Consider the following 22,357-nt stretch of genomic DNA (forward strand, 5'->3'; position numbering starts at 1 on the left):
TTTGGATCACGTAGTAATGCGGTACCACACAGTAACAGACAATTAAACCTGGTTGCCATTAATATTTTGGGGGATAACGCCGGTTATGTCTCGGTTAGGTCTGGGATTTGCCCTCATCTGGCTCGTACCTTTGCATTTTTCGCCTACTTGTTGGCAAGATCCTGGGCTTTTTCTGGTTCGGATCACGTAGTAATGCGGTACCACACCGAAACAGTCAATTAAACCTGGTTGCGATTAATATTTTAGAGGATAACGCCGGTTATGTCTCGGTTAGGTCTGGGATTTGCCCTCATCTGGCTCGCACTTTCGCATCTATCGCATACTTGATGGCTAGATCCTGGCCTTTTTCTGGTTCGGATCACGTAGTAATGCGCTACCACACCGAAACAGTCAATTAAACCTGGTTGCGATTAATATTTTAGAGGATAACGCCGGTTATGTCTCGGTTAGGTCTGGGATTTGCCCTGATCTGGCTCCTACTTTCGCATTTTTCGCATACTTGTTGGCCAGATCCTGGGCTTTTCCTGGTTTGGATCACGTAGTAATGCGGTACCACACCGAAGCAGTCAATTAAACCTGGTTGCGATTAATATTTTACAGGATAACGCCGGTTATGTCTCGGTTAGGTCTGGGATTTGCCCTGATCTGGCTCCTACTTTCGCATTCTTCGCATACTTGTTGGCCATATCCTGGGCTTTTCCTGGTTTGGATCACGTAGTAATGCGGTACCACACCGAAACTGTCAATTAAACCTGGTTGCGATTAATATTTTAGAGGATAGCGCCGCTTATGTCTCGGTTAGGTCTGGGATTTGCCCTCATCTGGCTCGCACTTTTGCATTTTTCGCATAGTTGCTGGCCTTTTTCTGGCTTGGACCACGTAGTAATGTGGTACCACACTGAAACAGTCAAACAAACCTGGTTCCGATTAATATTTTAGAGGATAACGCCGGCTATGTCTGGGGTAGGTCTGGTATTTGCCCTCATCTGGCTCGTACTTTCGCATTTTTCGCATACGAGCTGGCCAGATCCTGGCCTTTTTCTGGTCTGTATCACGTAGCAATGTGGTACCACTCTGAAACCGTCAATAAAAGCTGGTTCCGATTAGTATCTTAGAGGATAACGCTGGTTATGGCTGGGTTAGTTCTGGTATTTGCAATCATCTGGCTCGTACCTTCGCATTTTTCGCCTACTTGTTGACAAGATCCTGGGCTTTTTCTGGTTCGGATCACGTAGTAATGCGGTACCACACCGAAACTGCCAATTAAACCTGGTTGCGATTAATATTTTAGAGGATAACGCCGGTTATGTCTCGGTTAGGTCTGGGATTTGCCCTGATCTGGCTCCTACTTTCGCATTTTTCGCATACTTGTTGGCCAGATCCTGGGCTTTTCCTGGTTTGGATCACGTAGTAATGCGGTACCACACCGAAGCAGTCAATTAAACCTGGTTGCGATTAATATTTTAGAGGATAACGCCGGTTATGTCTCGGTTAGGTCTGGGTTTTGCCCGCATCTGGCTCGTACCTTCGCATTTTTCGCCTACTTGTTGGCAAGATCCTGGGCTTTTTCTGGTTCGGATCACGTAGTAATGCGCTACCACACCGAAACAGTCAATTAAACCTGGTTGCGATTAATATTTTAGAGGATGACGCCGGTTATGTCTCGGTTAGGTCTGGGATTTGCCCATATCTGGCTCGCACTTTCGCATTTTACGCCTATTTGTTGTCAAGATCCTGGGCTTTTTCTGGTTTGGATCACGTAGTAATGCGGTACCACACCGTAACATTCAATTAAACCTGGTTGCGATTAATATTTTGGAGGATAACGCCGGTTATGTCTCGGTTAGGTCTGGGATTTGCCCTGATCTGGCTCCTACTTTCGCATTTTTCGCATACTTGTTGGCCATATCCTGGGCTTTTCCTGGTTCGGATCACGTAGTAATGCGGTACCACACCGTAACATCCAATTAAACCTGGTTGCGATTAATATTTTGGAGGATAACGCCGGTTATGTCTCGGTTAGGTCTGGGATTTGCCCTCATCTGGCTCGTACTTTCGCATTTTTCGCCTACTTGTTGTCAAGATCCTGGGCTTTTTCTGGTTTGGATCACGTAGTAATGCGGTACCACACCGTAACAGACAATTAAACCTGGTTGGGATTAATATTTTGGGGGATAACGCCGGTTATGTCTCGGTTAGGTCTGGGATTTGCCCTGATCTGGCTCCTACTTTCGCATTTTTCGCATACTTGTTGGCCATATCCTGGGCTTTTCCTGGTTTGGATTACGTAGTAATGCGGTACCACACCGAAACTGTCAATTAAACCTGGTTGCGATTAATATTTTAGAGGATAGCGCCGCTTATGTCTCGGTTAGGTCTGGGATTTGCCCTCATCTGGCTCGCACTTTTGCATTTTTCGCATACTTGTTGGCCTTTTTCTGGCTTGGACCACGTAGTAATGTGGTACCACACTGAAACAGTCAAATAAACCTGGTTCCGATTAATATTTTAGAGGCTAACGCTGGCTATGTCTGGGATAGGTCTGGTATTTGCCCTCATCTGGCTCGCACTTTTGCATTTTTCGCATACTTGTTGGCCAGATCCTGGCCTTTTTCTGGGTTGGATCACGTAGTAATGCGGTACCACACCGTAACAGTCAATTAAACTTCGTTGCGATTAATATTTTAGAGGATAACGCCGGTTATGTCTCGGTTAGGTCTGGTATTTGCAATCATCTGGCTCGTACCTTCGCATTTTTCGCATACTTGTTAGCCAGATCCTGGGCTTTTGCTTGGTTGGATCACGCAGTAATGTGGCACCACACTGAAACAGTCAATAGTAGCTGGTTGCGATTAATATTTTAGAGGATAACGCGGGTTATGTCTGGGTTAGGTCTGGGATTTGCCCTCATCTGGCTCGTACTTTCGCATCTATCGCATACTTGATGGCTAGATCCTGGCCTTTTTCTGGTTTGGATCACGTAGTAATGCGGTACTACACCGAAACAGTCAATTAAACCTGGTTGCGATTAATATTTTAGAGGATGACGCCGGTTATGTCTCGGTTAGGTCTGGGATTTGCCCTCATCTGGCTCGCACTTTCGCATTTTTCGCATACTTGTTGGCCAGATCCTGGCCTTTTTCTGGCTTGGACCACGTAGTAATGTGGTACCACACTGAAACAGTCAAATAAACCTGGTTCCGATTAATATTTTAGAGGATAACGCCGGCTATGTCTGGGATAGGTCTGGTATTTGCCCTCATCTGGCTCGTACTGTTGCATTTCTCGCATACTTGTTGGCCAGATCCTGGGCTTTTTCAGGTCTGGATCACGTAGTAATGCGGTAGCACACCGTAACAGTCAATTAAACTTGGTTGCGATTAATATTTTAGAGGATAACGCCGGTTATGTCTCGGTTAGGTCTGGTATTTGCAATCATCTGGCTCGTACCTTCGCATTTTTCGCATACTTGTTGGCCAGATCCTGGCCTTTTTCTGGTCTGTATCACGTAGCAATGTGGTACCACTCTGAAACCGTCAATAAAAGCTGGTTCCGATTAGTATCTTAGAGGATAACGCTGGTTATGGCTGGGTTAGTTCTGGTATTTGCCCTCATCTGGCTCGCACTTTCGCATGTATCGCATACTTGATGGCTAGATCCTGGCCTTTTTCTGGTTTGGATCACGTAGTAATGCGGTACCACACCGTAACAGTCAATTAAACCTGGTTGCGATTAATATATTAGAGGATAACGCCGGTTATGTCTCGGTTAGATCTGGGATTTGCCCTCACCTGGCTCGTACCTTCGCATTTTTCGCCTACTTGTTGGCAAGATCCTGGGCTTCTTCTGGTTCGGATCACGTAGTAATGCGCTACCACACCGAAACAGTCAATTTAACCTGGTTGCGATTAATATTTTAGAGGATAACGCCGGTTATGTCTCGGTTAGGTCCGGGATTTGCCCTGATCTGGCTCCTACTTTCGCATCTATCGCATACTTGATGGCTAGATCCTGGCCTTTTTCTGGTTTGGATCACGTAGTAATGCGGTACCACACCGAAGCAGTCAATGAAACCTGGTTGCGATGAATATTTTGGAGGATAACGCTGGTTATGTTTGGGTTAGGTCTGGTATTTGCAATCATCTGGCTCCTACTTTCGCATTTTTCGCATACTTGTTGGCCAGATCCTGGGCTTTTTCTGGTTCGGATCTCGTAGTAATGCGGTACCACACCGAAACAGTCAATTAAACCTGGTTGCGATTAATAGTTTAGAGGATAGCGCCGGTTATGTCTCGGTTAGGTGTGGGATTTGCCCTCATCTGGCTCGCACTTTCGCATTTTACGCCTACTTGTTGTCAAGATCCTGGGCTTTGTCTGGGTTGGATCACGTAGTAATGCAGTACCACACCGTAACAGTCAATTAAACCTGGTTGCGATTAATATTTTGGAGGATAACGCCGGTTATGTCTCGGTTAGGTCTGGGATTTGCCCTCATCTGGCTCGTACCTTTGCATTTTTCGCCTACTTGTTGGCAAGATCCTGGGCTTTTTCTGGTTCGGATCACGTAGTAATGCGGTACCACACTGAAACAGTCAAATAAACCTGGTTCCGATTAATATTTTAGAGGATAACGCCGGTTATGTCTGGGATAGGTCTGGTATTCGCCCTCATCTGGCTCGTACTTTCGCATTATTCGCATACTTCTTGGCCAGATCCTGGGCTTTTTCTGGTTTGATTCCGTCGTAATGCCGTACCACGCTAAAGCAGTCAATTAATCCTGGTTCCGATTAATATTTTAGAGGATAACGCCGGTTATGTCTCGGTTAGGTCTGGGTTTTGCCCTGATCTGGCTCCTACTTTCGCATTTTTCGCATACTTGTTGGCCAGATCCTGGGCTTTTCCTGGTTTGGATCACGTAGTAATGTGGCACCACACTGGAACAGTCAATAGAAGCTGGTTGCGATTAATATTTTAGAGGATAACGCCTGTTATGTCGGGGTTAGGTCTGGGATTTGTCCTCATCTGGCTCGCACTTTCGCATTTTTCGCATACTTGTTGGCCAGATCCTGGCCTTTTTCTGGCTTGGACCACGTAGTAAAGCGGTACCACACTGAAACAGTCAATTAAACCTGGTTGCGATTAATATTTTAGAGGATAACGCCGGTTATGTCTGGGATAGGTCTGGTATTCGCCCTCATCTGGCTCGTACTTTCGCATTTTTCGCATACTTGTTGGCCAGATCCTGGCCTTTTTCTGGCTTGGACCACGTAGTAATGTGGTACCACACTGAAACAGTCAAATAAACCTGGTTCCGATTAATATTTTAGAGGATAACGCCGGCTATGTCTGGGATAGGTCTGGTATTCGCCCTCATCTGGCTCGTACTTTCGCATTTTTCGCATACTTGTTGGCCAGATCCTGGCCTTTTTCTGGTTTGGATCACGTAGTAATGCGGTACCACACCGAAACAGTCAATTAAACCTGGTTGCGATTAATATTTTAGAGGATAACGCCGGTTATATCTCGGTTAGGTCTGGGATTTGCCCTCATCTGGCTCGCACTTTCGCATTTTTCGCATACTTGTTGGCCAGATCCTGGCCTTTTTCTGGCTTGGACCACGTAGTAATGTGGTACCACACTGAAACAGTCAAATAAACCTGGTTCCGATTAATATTTTAGAGGATAACGCCGGCTATGTCTGGGATAGGTCTGGTATTCGCCCTCATCTGGCTCGTACTTTCGCATTTTTCGCATACTTGTTGGCCAGATCCTGGCCTTTTTCTGGCTTGGACCACGTAGTAATGTGGTACCACACTGAAACAGTCAAATAAACCTGGTTCCGATTAATATTTTAGAGGATAACGCCGGTTATGTCTCGGTTAGGTCTGGGATTTGCCCTGATCTGACTCCTACTTTCGCATTTTTCGCATACCTGTTGGCCAGATCCAAGGCTTTTCCTGGTTTGGATCACGTAGTAATGTGGCACCACACTGAAACAGTCAATAGAAGCTGGTTGCGATTAATATTATAGAGGATAACGCCGGTTATGTCTAGGTTAGGTCTGGGATTTGCCCTCATCTGGCTCGTACTTTCGCATTTCTAGTATACCTGTTGGCCAGATCCAGGGCTGTTTCGGGTTTGTATCCCGTCGTAGTGTGGTTCCGCACCGAGGCAGTCAATGAAACCTGGTTGCGATTAATATTTTGGAGGATAACGCCGGTTATGTCTCGGTTAGGTCTGGGATTTGCCCTCATCTGGCTCGTACCTTTGCATTTTTCGCCTACTTGTTGGCAAGATCCTGGGCTTTTTCTGGTTCGGATCACGTAGTAATGCGGTACCACACTGAAACAGTCAAATAAACCTGGTTGCGATTAATATTTTGGAGGATAACGCCGGTTATGTCTCGGTTAGGTCTGGGATTTGCCCTCATCTGGCTCGTACCTTTGCATTTTTCAACTACTTGTTGGCAAGATCCTGGGCTTTTTCTGGTTCGGATCACGTAGTAATGCGGTACCACACTGAAACAGTCAAATAAACCTGGTTCCGATTAATATTTTAGAGGATAACGCCGGTTATGTCTGGGATAGGTCTGGTATTCGCCCTCATCTGGCTCGTACTTTCGCATTATTCGCATACTTCTTGGCCAGATCCTGGGCTTTTTCTGGTTTGGATTCCGTCGTAATGCCGTACCACGCTAAAGCAGTCAATTAATCCTGGTTCCGATTAATATTTTAGAGGATAACGCCGGTTATGTCTCGGTTAGGTCTGGGTTTTGCCCTGATCTGGCTCCTACTTTCGCATTTTTCGCATACTTGTTGGCCAGATCCTGGGCTTTTCCTGGTTTGGATCACGTAGTAATGTGGCACCACACTGGAACAGTCAATAGAAGCTGGTTGCGATTAATATTTTAGAGGATAACGCCTGTTATGTCGGGGTTAGGTCTGGGATTTGTCCTCATCTGGCTCGCACTTTCGCATTTTTCGCATACTTGTTGGCCAGATCCTGGCCTTTTTCTGGCTTGGACCACGTAGTAATGTGGTACCACACTGAAACAGTCAAATAAACCTGGTTCCGATTAATATTTTAGAGGATAACGCCGGCTATGTCTGGGATAGGTCTGGTATTCGCCCTCATCTGGCTCGTACTTTCGCATTTTTCGCATACTTGTTGGCCAGATCCTGGCCTTTTTCTGGCTTGGACCACGTAGTAATGTGGTACCACACTGAAACAGTCAAATAAACCTGGTTCCGATTAATATTTTAGAGGATAACGCCGGTTATGTCTCGGTTAGGTCTGGGATTTGCCCTGATCTGACTCCTACTTTCGCATTTTTCGCATACCTGTTGGCCAGATCCAAGGCTTTTCCTGGTTTGGATCACGTAGTAATGTGGCACCACACTGAAACAGTCAATAGAAGCTGGTTGCGATTAATATTATAGAGGATAACGCCGGTTATGTCTAGGTTAGGTCTGGGATTTGCCCTCATCTGGCTCGTACTTTCGCATTTCTAGTATACCTGTTGGCCAGATCCAGGGCTGTTTCGGGTTTGTATCCCGTCGTAGTGTGGTTCCGCACCGAGGCAGTCAATGAAACCTGGTTGGGATGAATATCTTGGAGGATAACGCTGGTTATGTTTGGGTTAGGTCTGGTATTTGCAATCATCTGGCTCCTACTTTCGCATTTTTCGCCTACTTGTTGGCAAGATCCTGGGCTTTTTCTGGTTCGGATCACGTAGTAATGCGGTACCACACCGAAACAGTCAATTAAACCTGGTTGCGATTAATATTTTAGAGGATAACGCCAGTTATGTCTCGCTTAGGTCTGGGATTTGCCCTCATCTGGCTCGTACTTTCGCATTTTTCCCATACTTGTTGCCGAGGTCCTGGCATTTTTCTGGCTTGGACCACGTAGTAATGTGGCACCACACTGAAACAGTCAATAGAAGCTGGTTGCGATTAACATTTTGGAGGATAACGCTGGTTATGGCTGGGTTAGTTCTGGTATATGCAATCATCTGGCTCGTACCTTCGCATTTTTCACCAACTTGTTGTCAAGATCCTGGGCTTTTTCTGGTTCGGATCACGTAGTAATGCGGTACCACACCGAAACAGTCAATTAAACCTGGTTGCGATTAATATTTTAGAGGATAACGCCGGTTATGTCTCGGTTAGGTCTGGGATTTGCCCTCATCTGGCTCGCACTTTCGCATTTTACGCCTACTTGTTGTCAAGATCCTGGGCTTTTTCTGGTTTGGATCACGTAGTAATGCGGTACCACACCGTAACAGTCAATTAAACCTGGTTGCGATTAATATTTTGGAGGATAACGCCGATTATGTCTCGGTTAGGTCTGGGATTTGCCCTCATCTGGCTCGTACCATTGCATTTTTCGCCTACTTGTTGGCAAGATCCTGGGCTTTTTCTGGTTCGGATCACGTAGTAATGCGGTACCACACCGAAACAGTCAATTAAACCTGGTTGCGATTAATATTTTAGAGGATAACGCCGGTTATGTCTCGGTTAGGTCTGGGATTTGCCCTCATCTGGCTCGTACTTTCGCATTTTTCGCATACTTGTTGGCCAGATCCTGGCCTTTTTCTGGCTTCGACCACGTAGTAATTAGGTACCACACTGAAACATTCAACTAAACCTGGTTCCGATTAATATTTTAGAGTATAACGCCGGTTATGTCTGGGTTAGTTCTGGTATTTGCCCTCATCTGGCACGCACTTTCGCATCTATCGCATACTTGATGGCTAGATCCTGGCCTTTTTCTGGTTTGGATCGCGTAGTAATGTGGCACCACACTGAAACAGTCAACAGAAGCTGGTTGCGATTAATATTTTAGAGGATAACTCCGGTTATGTCTGGGTTAGGTCTGGGATTTGCCCTCACCTGTCTCGTACTTTCGCATTTTTCGCATACTTGTTGCTCATATCCTGGCCTTTTTCTGGCTTGGACCACGTAGTAATGTGGTACCACACTGAAACCGTCAATGAAAGCTGGTTCCGATTAGTATCTTAGAGGATAACGCTGGTTATGGCTGGGTTAGTTCTGGTATTTGCAATCGTCTGGCTCGTACCTACGCATTTTTCGCCTACTTGTTGTCAAGATCCTGGCCTTTTTCTGGTTTGAATCACGTAGTAATGCGGTACCACACCGAAACAGTCAATTAAACCTGGTTGCGATTAATATTTTAGAGTATAACGCCAGTTATGTCTCGGTTAGGTCTGGGATTTGCCTTCATCTGGCTCGCACTTTCGCATTTTTCGCATACTTGTTGGCCAGATCCTGGCCTTTTTCTGGTCTGTATCTCGAAGTAATGTGGTACCACACTGAAACCGTCAATAAATGCTGGTTCCGATTAGTATCTTAGAGGATAACGCTGGTTATGGCTGGGTTAGTTCTGGTATTTGCAATCATCTGGCTCGTACCTTCGCATTTTTCGCCTACTTGTTGTCAAGATCCTGGGCTTTTTCTGATTTGGATCACTTAGTAATGCGGTACCGCACTGTAACAGTCAATTAAACCTGGTTGCGATTACTATTTTAGAGGATAACGCCGGTTATGTCTCGGTTAGGTCTGGGATTTGCCCTCATCTGGCTCGTACTTTCGCATTTTTCGCATACTTGTTGGCCAGATCCTGGCCTTTTTCTGGCTTGGACCACGTAGTAATTAGGTACCACACTGAAACATTCAACTAAACCTGGTTCCGATTAATATTTTAGAGGATAACGCCGGTTATGTCTGGGTTAGTTCTGGTATTAGCCCTCATCTGGCTCGCACTTTCGCATCTATCGCAAACTTGATGGCTATATTCTGGCCTTTTTCTGGTTTGAATCACGTAGTAATGCGGTACCACACCGAAACAGTCAATTAAACCTGGTTGCGATTAGTATTTTAGGGGATAACGCCGGTTATGTCTCGGTTAGGTCTGGGATTTGCCCTGATCTGGCTCCTACTTTCGCATACTTGTGGCCAGATCCTGGGCTTTTTCTGGTTCGGATCACGTAGTAATGCGGTACCACACCGAAACAGTCAATTAAACCTGGTTGCGATTAATATTTTAGAGGATAATGCCGGTTATGTCTCGGTTAGGTCTGGGATTTGCCCTCATCTGGCTCGCACCTTTGCATTTTTCGCCTACTTGTTGGCAAGATCCTGGGCTTTTTCTGGTCCGGATCACGTAGTAATGCGGTACCACACCGAAACACTCAATTAAGCCTGGTTCCGATTAATATTTTAGAGGATAACGCCGGTTATGTCTGGGTTAGTTCTGGTATTTGCCCTCATCTGGCTCGCACTTTCGCATCTATCGCATACTTGATGGCTAGATCCTGGCATTTTTCTGGTTTGGATCACGTAGTAATGCGGTACCACACCGAAACAGTCAATTAAACCTGGTTGCGATTAATATTTTAGAGGATAACGCCGGTTATGTCTGGGTTAGGTCTGGGATTTGCCCTCATCTGGCTCGTACTTTCGCATCTATCGCATACTTGATGGCTAGATCCTGGCATTTTTCTGGTTTGGATCACGTAGTAATGCGGTACCACACCGAAACAGTCAATTAAACCTGGTTGCGATTAATATTTTAGAGGATAACGCCGGTTATGTCTCGGTTAGGTCTGGGATTTGCCCTCATCTGGCTCGCACTTTCGCATTTTTCGCATACTTGTTGGCCAGATCCTGGCCTTTTTCTGGACTGTATCTCGTAGTAATGTGGTACCACACTGAAACCGTCAATTAAAGCTGGTTCCGATTAGTATCTTAGAGGATAACGCTGGTTATGGCTGGGTTAGTTCTGGTGTTTGCAATCATCTGGCTCGTACCATCGCATTTTTCGCCTACTTGTTGTCAAGATCCTGGGCTTTTTCTGATTTGGATCACTTAGTAATGCGGTACCGCACTGTAACAGTCAATTAAACCTGGTTGCGATTACTATTTTAGAGGATAACGCCGGTTATGTCTGGGTTAGTTCTGGTATTTGCCCTCATCTGGCTCGCACTTTCGCATTTTTCGCATACTTGTTGGCCAGATCCTGGCCGTTTTCTGGCTTGGACCACGTAGTAATGTGGTACCACACTGAAACAGTCAAATAAACCTGGTTCCGATTAGTATCTTAGAGGATAACGCTGGTTATGGCTGGGATAGTTCTGGTATATGCAATCGTCTGGCTCGTACCTTCGCATTTTTCGCCAACTTGTTGTCAAGATCCTGGGCTTTTTCTGGTTCGGATCACGTAGTAATGCGGTACCACACCGAAACAGTCAATTAAACCTGGTTGCGATTAATATTTTAGAGGATAACGCCGGTTATGTCTCGGTTAGGTCTGGGATTTGCCCTGATCTGGCTCGCACTTTCGCATTTTACGCCTACTTGTTGTCAAGATCCTGGGCTTTTTCTGGTTTGGATCACGTAGTAATGCGGTACCACACCTTAACAGTCAATTAAACCTGGTTGCGATTAATATTTTAGAGGATAACGCCGGTTATGTCTCGGTTAGGTCTGGGATTTGCCCTCATCTGGCTCGTACCATTGCATTCTTCGCCTACTTGTTGGCCAGATCCTGGGCTTTTCCTGGTTTGGATCACGTAGTAATGTGGCACCACACTGAAACAGTCAATAGAAGCTGGTTGCGATTAATATTTTAGAGGATAACTCCGGTTATGGCTGGGTTAGGTCTGGGATTTGCCCTCATCTGGCTCGTACTTTCGCTTTTTTCGCATTCTTGTTGCCCAGATCCTGGCCTTTTTCTGGCTTGGACCCCGTAGTAATGTGGTACCACACTGAAACAGTCAAATAAACCTGGTTTCGATTAATATTTTAGAGGATAACGCCGGCTATGTCTGGGATAGGTCTGGTATTCGCCCACATCTGGCTCGTACTTTCGCATTTTTCGCATACTTCCTGGCCAGATCCTGGCCTTTTTCTGGTCTGTATCACGTAGTAATGTGGTACCACACTGAAACCGTCAATAAAAGCTGGTTCCGATTAGTATCTTAGAGGATAACGCTGGTTATGGCTGGGTTAGTACTGGTATTTGCAATCATCTGGCTCGTACCTTCGCATTTTTCGCCTACTTGTTGTCAAGATCCTGGGCTATTTCTGGTTTGGATCACTTAGTAATGCGGTACCGCACTGTAACAGTCAATTGAACCTGGTTGCGATTACTATTTTAGAGGATAACGCCGGTTATGTCTCGGTTAGGTCTGGGATTTGCCCCCATCTGGCTCGTACTTTCGCATTTTTCGCATACTTGTTGGCCAGATCCTGGCCTTTTTCTGGCTTGGACCACGTAGTAATTAGGTACCACACTGAAACATTCAACTAAACCTGGTTTCGATTAATATTTTAGAGGATAACGCCGGTAATGTCCGGGTTAGTTCTGGTATTTGCCCTCATCTGGCTCGCACTTTCGCATCTATCGCATACTTGATGGCTAGATTCTGGCCTTTTTCTGGTTTGAATCACTTAGTAATGGGGTACCACACCGAAACAGTCAATTAAACCTGGTTGCGATTAATATTTTAGAGGATAACGCCGGTTATGTCTCGGTTAGGTCTGGGATTTGCCCTCATCTGGCTCGCACTTTCGCATTTTTCGCATACTTGTTGGCCAGATCCTGGCCTTTTTCTGGACTGTATCTCGTAGTAATGTGGTACCACACTGAAACCGTCAATAAAAGCTGGTTCCGATTAGTATCTTAGAGGATAACGCTGGTTATGGCTGGGTTAGTTCTGGTATTTGCAATCATCTGGCTCGTACCTTCGCATTTTTCGCCTACTTGTTGTCAAGATCCTGGGCTTTTTCTGATTTGGATCACTTAGTAATGCGGTACCGCACTGTAACAGTCAATTAAACCTGGTTGCGATTACTATTTTAGAGGATAACGCCGGTTATGTCTGGGTTAGTTCTGGTATTTGCCCTCATCTGGCTCGCACTTTCGCATCTATCGCATACTTGATGGCTATATTCTGGCCTTTTTCTGGTTTGAATCACGTAGTAATGCGGTACCACACCGAAACAGTCAATTAAACCTAGTTGCGATTAATATTTTAGAGGATAACGCCGGTTATGTCTCGGTTAGGTCTGGGATTTGCCCTGATCTGGCTCCTACTTTCGCATTTTTCGCATACTTGTTGGCCAGATCCTGGGCTTTTTCTGGTCCGGATCACGTAGTAATGCGGTACCACACCGAAACAGTCAATTAAACCTGGTTGCGATTAATATTTTAGAGGATAATGCCGGTTATGTCTCGGTCAGGTCTGGGATTTGCCCTCATCTGGCTCGTACCTTTGCATTTTTCGCCTACTTGTTGGCAAGATCCAGGGCTTTTTCTGGTTCGGATCACGTAGTAATGCGGTACCACACCGAAACAGTCAATTAAACCTGGTTCCGATTAATATTTTAGAGGATAACGCCGGTTATGTCTGGGTTAGTTCTGGTATTTGCCCTCATCTGGCTCGCACTTTCGCATCTATCGCATACTTGATGGCTAGATCCTGGCATTTTTCTGGTTTGGATCACGTAGTAATGCGGTACCACACAGAAACAGTCAATTAAACCTGGTTGCGATTAATATTTTAGAGGATAACGCCGGTTATGTCTCGGTTAGGTCTGGGATTTGCCCTGATCTGGCACCTACTTTCGCATTTTTCGCATACTTGTTGGCCAGATCCTGGGCTTTTCCTGGATTGGATCACGTAGTAATGTGGCACCACACTGAAACAGTCAATAGAAGCTGGTTGCGATTAATATTTTAGAGGATAACGCCGGTTATGTCTGGGTTAGGTCTGGGATTTGCCCTGATCTGGCTCGCACTTTCGCATCTATCGCATACTTGATGGCTAGATTCTGGCCTTTTTCTGGTTTGAATCACGTAGTAATGGGGTACCACACCGAAACAGTCAATTAAACCTGGTTGCGATTAATATTTTAGAGGATAACGCCGGTTATGTCTCGGTTAGGTCTGGGATTTGCCCTCATCTGGCTCGCACTTTCGCATTTTTCGCATACTTGTTGGCCAGATCCTGCCCTTTTTCTGGACTGTATCTCGTAGTAATGTGGTACCACACTGAAACCGTCAATTAAAGCTGGTTCCGATTAGTATCTTAGAGGATAACGCTGGTTATGGCTGGGTTAGTTCTGGTATTTGCAATCATCTGGCTCGTACCTTCGCATTTTTCGCCTACTTGTTGTCAAGATCCTGGGCTTTTTCTGATTTGGATCACTTAGTAATGCGGTACCGCACTGTAACAGTCAATTAAACCTGGTTGCGATTACTATTTTAGAGGATAACGCCGGTTATGTCTGGGTTAGTTCTGGTATTTGCCCTCATCTGGCTCGCACTTTCGCATCTATCGCATACTTGATGGCTATATTCTGGCCTTTTTCTGGTTTGAATCACGTAGTAATGCGGTACCACACCGAAACAGTCAATTAAACCTGGTTGCGATTAGTATCTTAGAGGATAACGCTGGTTATGGCTGGGTTAGTTCTGGTATTTGCAATCATCTGGCTCGTACCATCGCATTTTTCGCATACTTGTTGGCCAGATCCTGGGCTTTTTCTGGTTCGGATCACGTAGTAATGCGGTACCACACCGAAACAGTCAATTAAACCTGGTTGCGATTAATATTTTAGAGGATAACGCCGGTTATGTCTGTGTTAGTTCTGGTATTTGCCCTCATCTGGCTCGCACTTTCGCATCTATCGCATACTTTATGGCCAGATCCTGGCCTTTTTCTGGTTTGGATCACGTAGTAATGCGGTACCACACCGAAACTGTCAATTAAACCAGGTTGCGATTCATATTTTGGGGGATAACGCCGGTTATGTCTCGGTTAGGTCTGGGATTTGCCCTGATCTGGCTCCTACTTTCGCATTTTTCGCATACTTGTTGGCCAGATCCTGGGCTTTTCCTGGTTTGGATCAAGTAGTAATATGGTACCACACTGAAACAGTCAATTAAACATGGTTCCGATTAATATTTTAGAGGATAACGCCGGTTATGTCTGAGTTAGTTCTGGTATTTGCCCTCATCTGGCTCGCACTTTCGCATCTATCGCATACTTGATGGCTAGATCCTGGGCTTTTTCTGGCTTGGATCACGTAGTAATGTGGTACCACACTGAAACAGTCAAATAAACCTGGTTCCGATTAATATTTTAGAGGATAACGCCGGCTATGTCTGGGATAGGTCTGGTATTTGCCCTCATCTGGCTCGCACTTTCGCATTTTTCGCATACTTGCTGGCCAGATCCTGGCCTTTTTCTGGTCTGTATCACGTAGTAATGTGGTTCCACACTGAAACCGTCAATAAAAGCTGGTTTCGATTAGTATCTTAGAGGATAACGCCGGTTATGGCTGGGTTAGTTCTGGTATTTGCAATCATCTGGCTCGTACCTTCGCAGTTTTCGCCTACTTGTTGTCAAGATCCTGGGCTTTTTCTGGTTCGGATCACGTAGTAATGCGGTGCCACACCGAAACAGTCAATTAAACCTGGTTGCGATTAATATTTTAGAGGATAACGCCGGTTATGTCTCGGTTAGGACTGGGATTTGCCCTCCTCTGGCTCGTACTTTCGCATTTTTCGCATACTTGTTGGCCGGATCCTGGCCTTTTTCTGGCTTGGACCACGTAGTAATTAGGTACCACACTGAAACATTCAACTAAACCTGGTTCCGATTAATATTTTAGAGGATAACGCCGGTTATGTCTCGGTAAGGTCTGGGATTTGCCCTCATCTGGCTCGCACTTTCGCATTTTTCGCATACTTGTTGGCCAGATCCTGGCCTTTTTCTGGCTTGGACCACGTAGTAATTAGGTACCACACTGAAACATTCAACTAAACCTGGTTCCGATTAATATTTTAGAGGATAACGCCGGTTATGTCTGGGTTAGTTCTGGTATTTGCCCTCATCTAGCTCGCACTTTCGCGTCTATCGCATACTTGATGGCTAGATCCTGGCCTTTTTCTAGTTTGGATCACGTAGTAATTAGGTACCACACTGAAACATTCAACTAAACCTGGTTCCGATTAATATTTTAGAGGATAACGCCGGTTATGTCTCGGTAAGGACTGGGATTTGCCCTCATCTGCCTCGCACTTTCGCATTTTTCGCATACTTGTTGGCCAGATCCTGGCCTTTTTCTGGCTTGGACCACGTAGTAATTAGGTACCACACTGAAACATTCAACTAAACCTGGTCCCGATTAATATTTTCGAGGATAACGCCGGTTATGTCTCGGTTAGGTCTGGGATTTGCCCTGATCTGGCTCCTACTTTCGCATTTTTCGCCTACTTGTTGGCAAGATCCTGGGCTTTTTCTGGTTCGGATCACGTAGTAATGCGGTACCACACCGAAACAGTCAATTAAACCTGGTTCCGATTAATATTTTAGAGGATAACGCCGGTTATGTCTCGGTTAGGTCTGGGATTTGCCCTGATCTGGCTCCTACTTTCGCATTTTTCGCCTACATGTTGTCAAGATCCTGGGCTTTTTCTGGTTCGGATCACGTAGTAATGCGGTACCACACCGAAACAGTCAATTAAACCTGGTTGCGATTAATATTTTAGAGGATAACGCCGGTTATGTCTCGGTTAGGTCTGGGATTTGCCCTCATCTGGCTCGTACTTTCGCATTTTTCGCATACTTGTTGGCCAGATCCTGGCCTTTTTCTGGCTTGGACCACGTAGTAATTAGGTACCACACTGAAACATTCAAGTGAAACCTGGTTCCGATTAATATTTTAGAGGATAACACCGGTTATGTCTGGGTTAGTTCTGGTATTTGCCCTCATCTGGCTCGCACTTCCGCATCTATCGCATACTTGATGGCTAGATCCTGGCCTTTTTCTGGTTTGGATCACGTAGTAATACGGTACCACACCGAAACAGTCAATTAAACCTGGTTGCGATTAGTATTTTAGAGGATAACGCCGGTTATGTCTCGGTTAGGTCTGGGATTTGCCCTGATCTGACTCCTACTTTCGCATTTTTCGCATACGTGTTGGCCAGATCCTGGGCTTTTCCTGGTTTGGATCACGTAGTAATGCGTCACCACACCGATACAGTCAATTAAACCTGGTTGCGATTAATATTTTAGAGGATAACGCCGGTTATGTCTCGGTTAGGTCTGGGATTTGCCCTCATCTGGCTCGCACTTTCGCATCTATCGCATACTTGATGGCTAGATCCTGGCCTTTTTCTGGTTTGGATCACGTAGTATTGCGGTACCACACCGAAACAGTCAATTAAACCTGGTTGCGAATAATATTTTAGAGGATAACGCCGGTTATGTCTCGGTTAGGTCTGGGATTTGCCCTCATCTGGCTCGCACTTTCGCATTTTTCGCATACTTGTTGGCCAGATCCTGGCCTTTTTCTGGCTTGGACCACGTAGTAATGTGGTACCACACTGAAACAATCAAATAAACCTGGTTCCGATTAATATTTTAGAGGATAACGCCGGCTACGTCTGGGATAGGTCTGGTATTCGCCCTCATCTGGCTCGTACTTTCGCATTTTTCGCATACTTGCTGGCCAGATCCTGGCCTTTTTCTGGTCTGTATCACGTAGTAATGTGGTACCACACTGAAACCGTCAACAAAAGCTGGTTCCGATTAGTATCTTAGAGGATAACGCTGGTTATGGCTGGGTTAGTTCTGGTATTTGCAATCATCTGGCTCGTACCTTCGCATTGTTCGCCTACTTGTTTGCAAGATCCTGGGCTCTTTCTGGTTTGGACCACGTAGTAATGCGGTACCACACCGAAACAGACAATTAAACCTGGTTGCGATTAATATTTTGGGGGATAACGCCGGTTATGTCTCGGTTAGGTCTGGGATTTGCCCTCATCTGGCTCGTACTTTCGCATTTTTCGCATACTTGTTGGCCAGATCCTGGCCTTTTTCTGGCTTGGACCACGTAGTAATGCGGTACCACACCGAAACAGTCAATTAAACCTGGTTGCGATTAATATTTTAGAGGATAACGCCGGTTATGTCTCGGTTAGGTCTGGGATTTGCCCTGATCTGGCTCCTACTTTCACATTTTTCGCATACTTGTTGGCCAGATCCTGGGCTTATCCTGGTTTGGATCAAGTAGTAATATGGTACCACACTGAAACAGTCAATTAAACCTGGTTTCGATTAGTATTTTAGAGGATAACGCCGGTTATGTCTCGGTTAGGTCTGGGATTTGCCCTGATCTGACTCCTACTTTCGCATTTTTCGCATACGTGTTGGCCAGATCCTGGGCTTTTCCTGGTTTGGATCAAGTAGTAATATGGTACCACACTGAAACAGTCAATTAAACCTGGTTTCGATTAATATTTTAGAGGATAACGCCGGTTATGTCTCGGTAAGGTCTGGGATTTGCCCTCATCTGCCTCGCACTTTCGCATTTTTCGCATACTTGTTGGCCAGATCCTGGCCTTTTTCTGGCTTGGACCACGTAGTAATGTGGTACCACACCGAAACAGTCAAATAAACCTGGTTCCGATTAATATTTTAGAGGATAACGCCGGTTATGTCTCGGTTAGGTCTGGGATTTGCCCTCATCTGGCTCGCACTTTCGCATTTTTCGCATACTTGTTGGCCAGATCCTGGCCTTTTTCTGGCTTGGACCACGTAGTAATGTGGTACCACACTGAAACAATCAAATAAACCTGGTTCCGATTAATATTTTAGAGGATAACGCTGGCTACGTCTGGGATAGGTCTGGTATTCGCCCTCATCTGGCTCGTACTTTCGCATTTTTCGCATACTTGCTGGCCAGATCCTGGCCTTTTTCTGGTCTGTATCACGTAGTAATGTGGTACCACACTGAAACCGTCAACAAAAGCTGGTTCCGATTAGTATCTTAGAGGATAACGCTGGTTATGGCTGGGTTAGTTCTGGTATTTGCAATCATCTGGCTCGTACCTTCGCATTGTTCGCCTACTTGTTTGCAAGATCCTGGGCTCTTTCTGGTTTGGACCACGTAGTAATGCGGTACCACACCGTAACAGTCAATTAAACCTGGTTGCGATTAATATTTTAGAGGATAACGCCGGTTATGTCTCGGTTAGGTCTGGGATTTGCCCTGATCTGGCTCCTACTTTCGCATTTTTCGCATACTTGTTGGCCAGATCCTGGGCCTATCCTGGTTTGGATCAAGTAGTAATATGGTACCACACTGAAACAGTCAATTAAACCTGGTTTCGATTAATATTTTAGAGGATAACGCCGGTTATGTCTCGGTTAGGTCTGGGATTTGCCCTCATCTGGGTCGTACCTTCGCATTTTTCGCCTACTTGTTGGCAAGATCCTGGGCTTTTTCTGGTTCGGATCACGTAGTAATGCGGTACCACACCGAAACAGTCAATTAAACCTGGTTCCGATTAATATTTTAGAGGATAACGCCGGTTATGTCTCGGTAAGGTCTGGGATTTGCCCTCATCTGGCTCGCACTTTCGCATTTTTCGCATACTTGTTGGCCAGATCCTGGCCTTTTTCTGGCTTGGACCACGTAGTAATGTGGTACCACACCGAAACAGTCAAATGAACCTGGTTCCGATTAATATTTTAGAGGATAACGCCGGCTATGTCTGGGATAGGTCTGGTATTTGCCCTCATCTGGCTCGCACTGTCGCATTTTTCGCATACTTGCTGGCCAGATCCTGGGTTTTTTCTGGTTTGGATAACGTAGTAATGTGGTACCACACTGAAACAGTCAATTATACCTGGTTCCGATTAATACTTTAGAGGATAACGCCGGTTATGTCTCGGTTAGGTCTGGGATTTGCCCTCATCTGGCTCGCACTTTTTTTTTTTTTTTTTTTTTTTTTTTTTTGTCGTGGGGAAAATCTTCGAAAGACTCCCTCCCACCTCCTTGGGGAGAGGTGGGAGGGGTGTGTGGGATTCCCCGCGCCCGTACAACGACAGGCGCGGGACCTACCCACTAAAAACCCCACGGTGACCCTTCGGCACGCTTTGGGAGGATACCGGGAATCGCTCGAAGCATTCTTCCGGTATCCTCCCCGTGCCCGCGCTTTCGCGCCCATCCCCCTGGGGGACAATCGGTCCCCCCAGTAGACACCCTGCCTCATAGCGGCGGGACGGGGCCACTCCATCCCGCCGCTATCCGTCCCGGGGCCGCGTTTAGTGGCGGCTGCGAGCCCCAACTCGCAACCGCCCGCGACCCCGTTTCCACCCCTCGGCGGCCGGGCGTTCATGGCCGCACCAGACCGCCGAGGGTGCCTCCCCTTGCGTCGGACCGGTAGGGGGAGGCACTCCTACCCCCAACCGGTCCGACCCGGCGCCGCCTGGCGGGAGGAGGGTCCCCTCAGGACCCCCCTCCCAGCCTAGGTCATCCGCCACGCCGAGGCGGCCGCCCGCGACGCCTCGCGACCGGGCGACGACCTCGGGCCACCGCACGAGCGCGAGCTTCAGTGCGCCGCTGAAGCTCGCGCTCCCTCCCCGCGGCCTCCTTCTGCAACATTACGTTCTCGCAGAAGGAGGCCACGGCCCTCCACTTCTCCTCGCTGCCGAGCATGGCGCGCACCACGCCCGGCAGCGAGACATCCCGCCCGACGACGCCGACCAGGACACGGCGCTCCCCCTCCCACGCGGGGCATACCTCCAGGGTATGATCCGCCGTGTCCTGCTCAGCGTCGCAGTGGCAGCAACGCGCCGTCGGCTCCTTCCCTATCCGGCACAGGTATCTTCCGAAGCTGCCATGCCCGGAAAATACCTGTGCCAGCCGGTAGGTGAGGCTGCCATGGCCTCTGTCCAGCCACTCCTTCAGGAGTGGCCGAACAGCCCCGACAGTCCGGTGCCCCGCGGTTGGCAGAGCCAGCCGCTCCTGCCACGCGAGCAACACGGACTGCCGGGCCTGGCGCTTCAAATCGCCCCAAGCAGGTTCCTGCCCGCCCGGGACCGCCCCCACCCCCGCGCGACGGTCGACGCGGTGCCGGTACATCACCGCGTGCGACCGCGCGAGCAGGTCCATGGGCGGCATCCCCGCTAGAACCGTCGCCGCCTCATGTGACATGGTCCGATACCCGCGGACGACCCTGAGCGCCATGCGCCTCTGCACCCGACGCAGCATAGTCATGCTGCGCCGGGAGGCAGCCAGGTCGTCCGCCCAGACGGGGGCCCCGTATAGGGCCACCGACTGGACCATTGCCACATAGAGGCGACGAACTCGGCCCGCCGGGCCCCCCAGGTTGGGCAGGATCCGGCCCAGAGCTGCAACCATCCTTTCCAACCGGGGGACCAGGCAGCAGAAATGCTTCTCGAAACGCCAGTGGCTATCGAGGATCAGCCCCAGATACCTGATCTGGGGCTTCACCTCGATGTCAGCCCCACCCACCCGAATCAGAGGGGGTGGCGGATCCTGCCGAGGTGAATGAAACGCAATCACCTCGGTCTTATGGACCGCCACCGTCATCCCCATCCCCCTGATCCGGTCGACGACGCGTTGCGACCCCTCCTCCGCGCGACGCATGGCCCTCCCCCAGTGCGCCCCGACGGCCAGCACCAGTGTGTCATCCGCATAACACACCGTGCTGACGCCGTCGGGGAGGCCGGCCCGCAACACCGAGTCGTACGCGATGTTCCACAGGAGTGGCCCGAGGACCGACCCCTGCGGAACACCGCAGTACACCTCCCTCCGCATATCACCATCCCGGCCCGGATACTCGATCCACCTGCCGCGGAGATAATCCCCGACGACCGCCCTGAGACAAGGGGGGACTCGATGATATTCGAGTCCCCTCCTTATCTCTTCCCAGGGGAGGGTGTTAAAGGCATTGGCAATATCCTTGGATATTGCCAATGCCACCCCTCCCCGGGAGACGGCCGCCTCCGAGAGGGCCCTCACACGACCTATCGCGTCGATAGTCGATCGGCCCCCCCGGAAACCGAACTGGCAGTCGGCCAGACCGGGATCACCCCGCGACAGGTGCTCGACGAGGCGGGCAGCAATCACACGCTCGAAGAGCTTGCCCACCTCGTCGAGGAGACAAATGGGCCGGTATGCGGAGGGAGACTCCGCGGGCCGACCCTCCTTCCGGAGGAGGACCATCCTCGCCACCTTCCAACTGGGGGGGAATCGCCCGTCCCTCAGGCAGCGGTCGAACAACCGCCTGAGGTCGGCCCCAAGGACGCCCTGGGTCAAGACCCAAACCCGGCCGGGCACACCATCCGGACCCGGGGCCGTGTTACGAACCCCGAGCCGTCTGATGGCCGCTGCCAGCTCCTCCTGCGTGACCCCCAGCTCGGCCGTCCACTCCACTGGGACAGCCGCCGCCGCCGGAGGACGCGGTCCCCTCTCCCCAATTGGGAAGAGTGTATTGACCACGTCCTCCA

This window comes from Colletes latitarsis, chromosome 1, assembly GCF_051014445.1.
Source record: "Colletes latitarsis isolate SP2378_abdomen chromosome 1, iyColLati1, whole genome shotgun sequence".
Taxonomy (NCBI): Eukaryota; Metazoa; Arthropoda; class Insecta; order Hymenoptera; family Colletidae; genus Colletes; species Colletes latitarsis.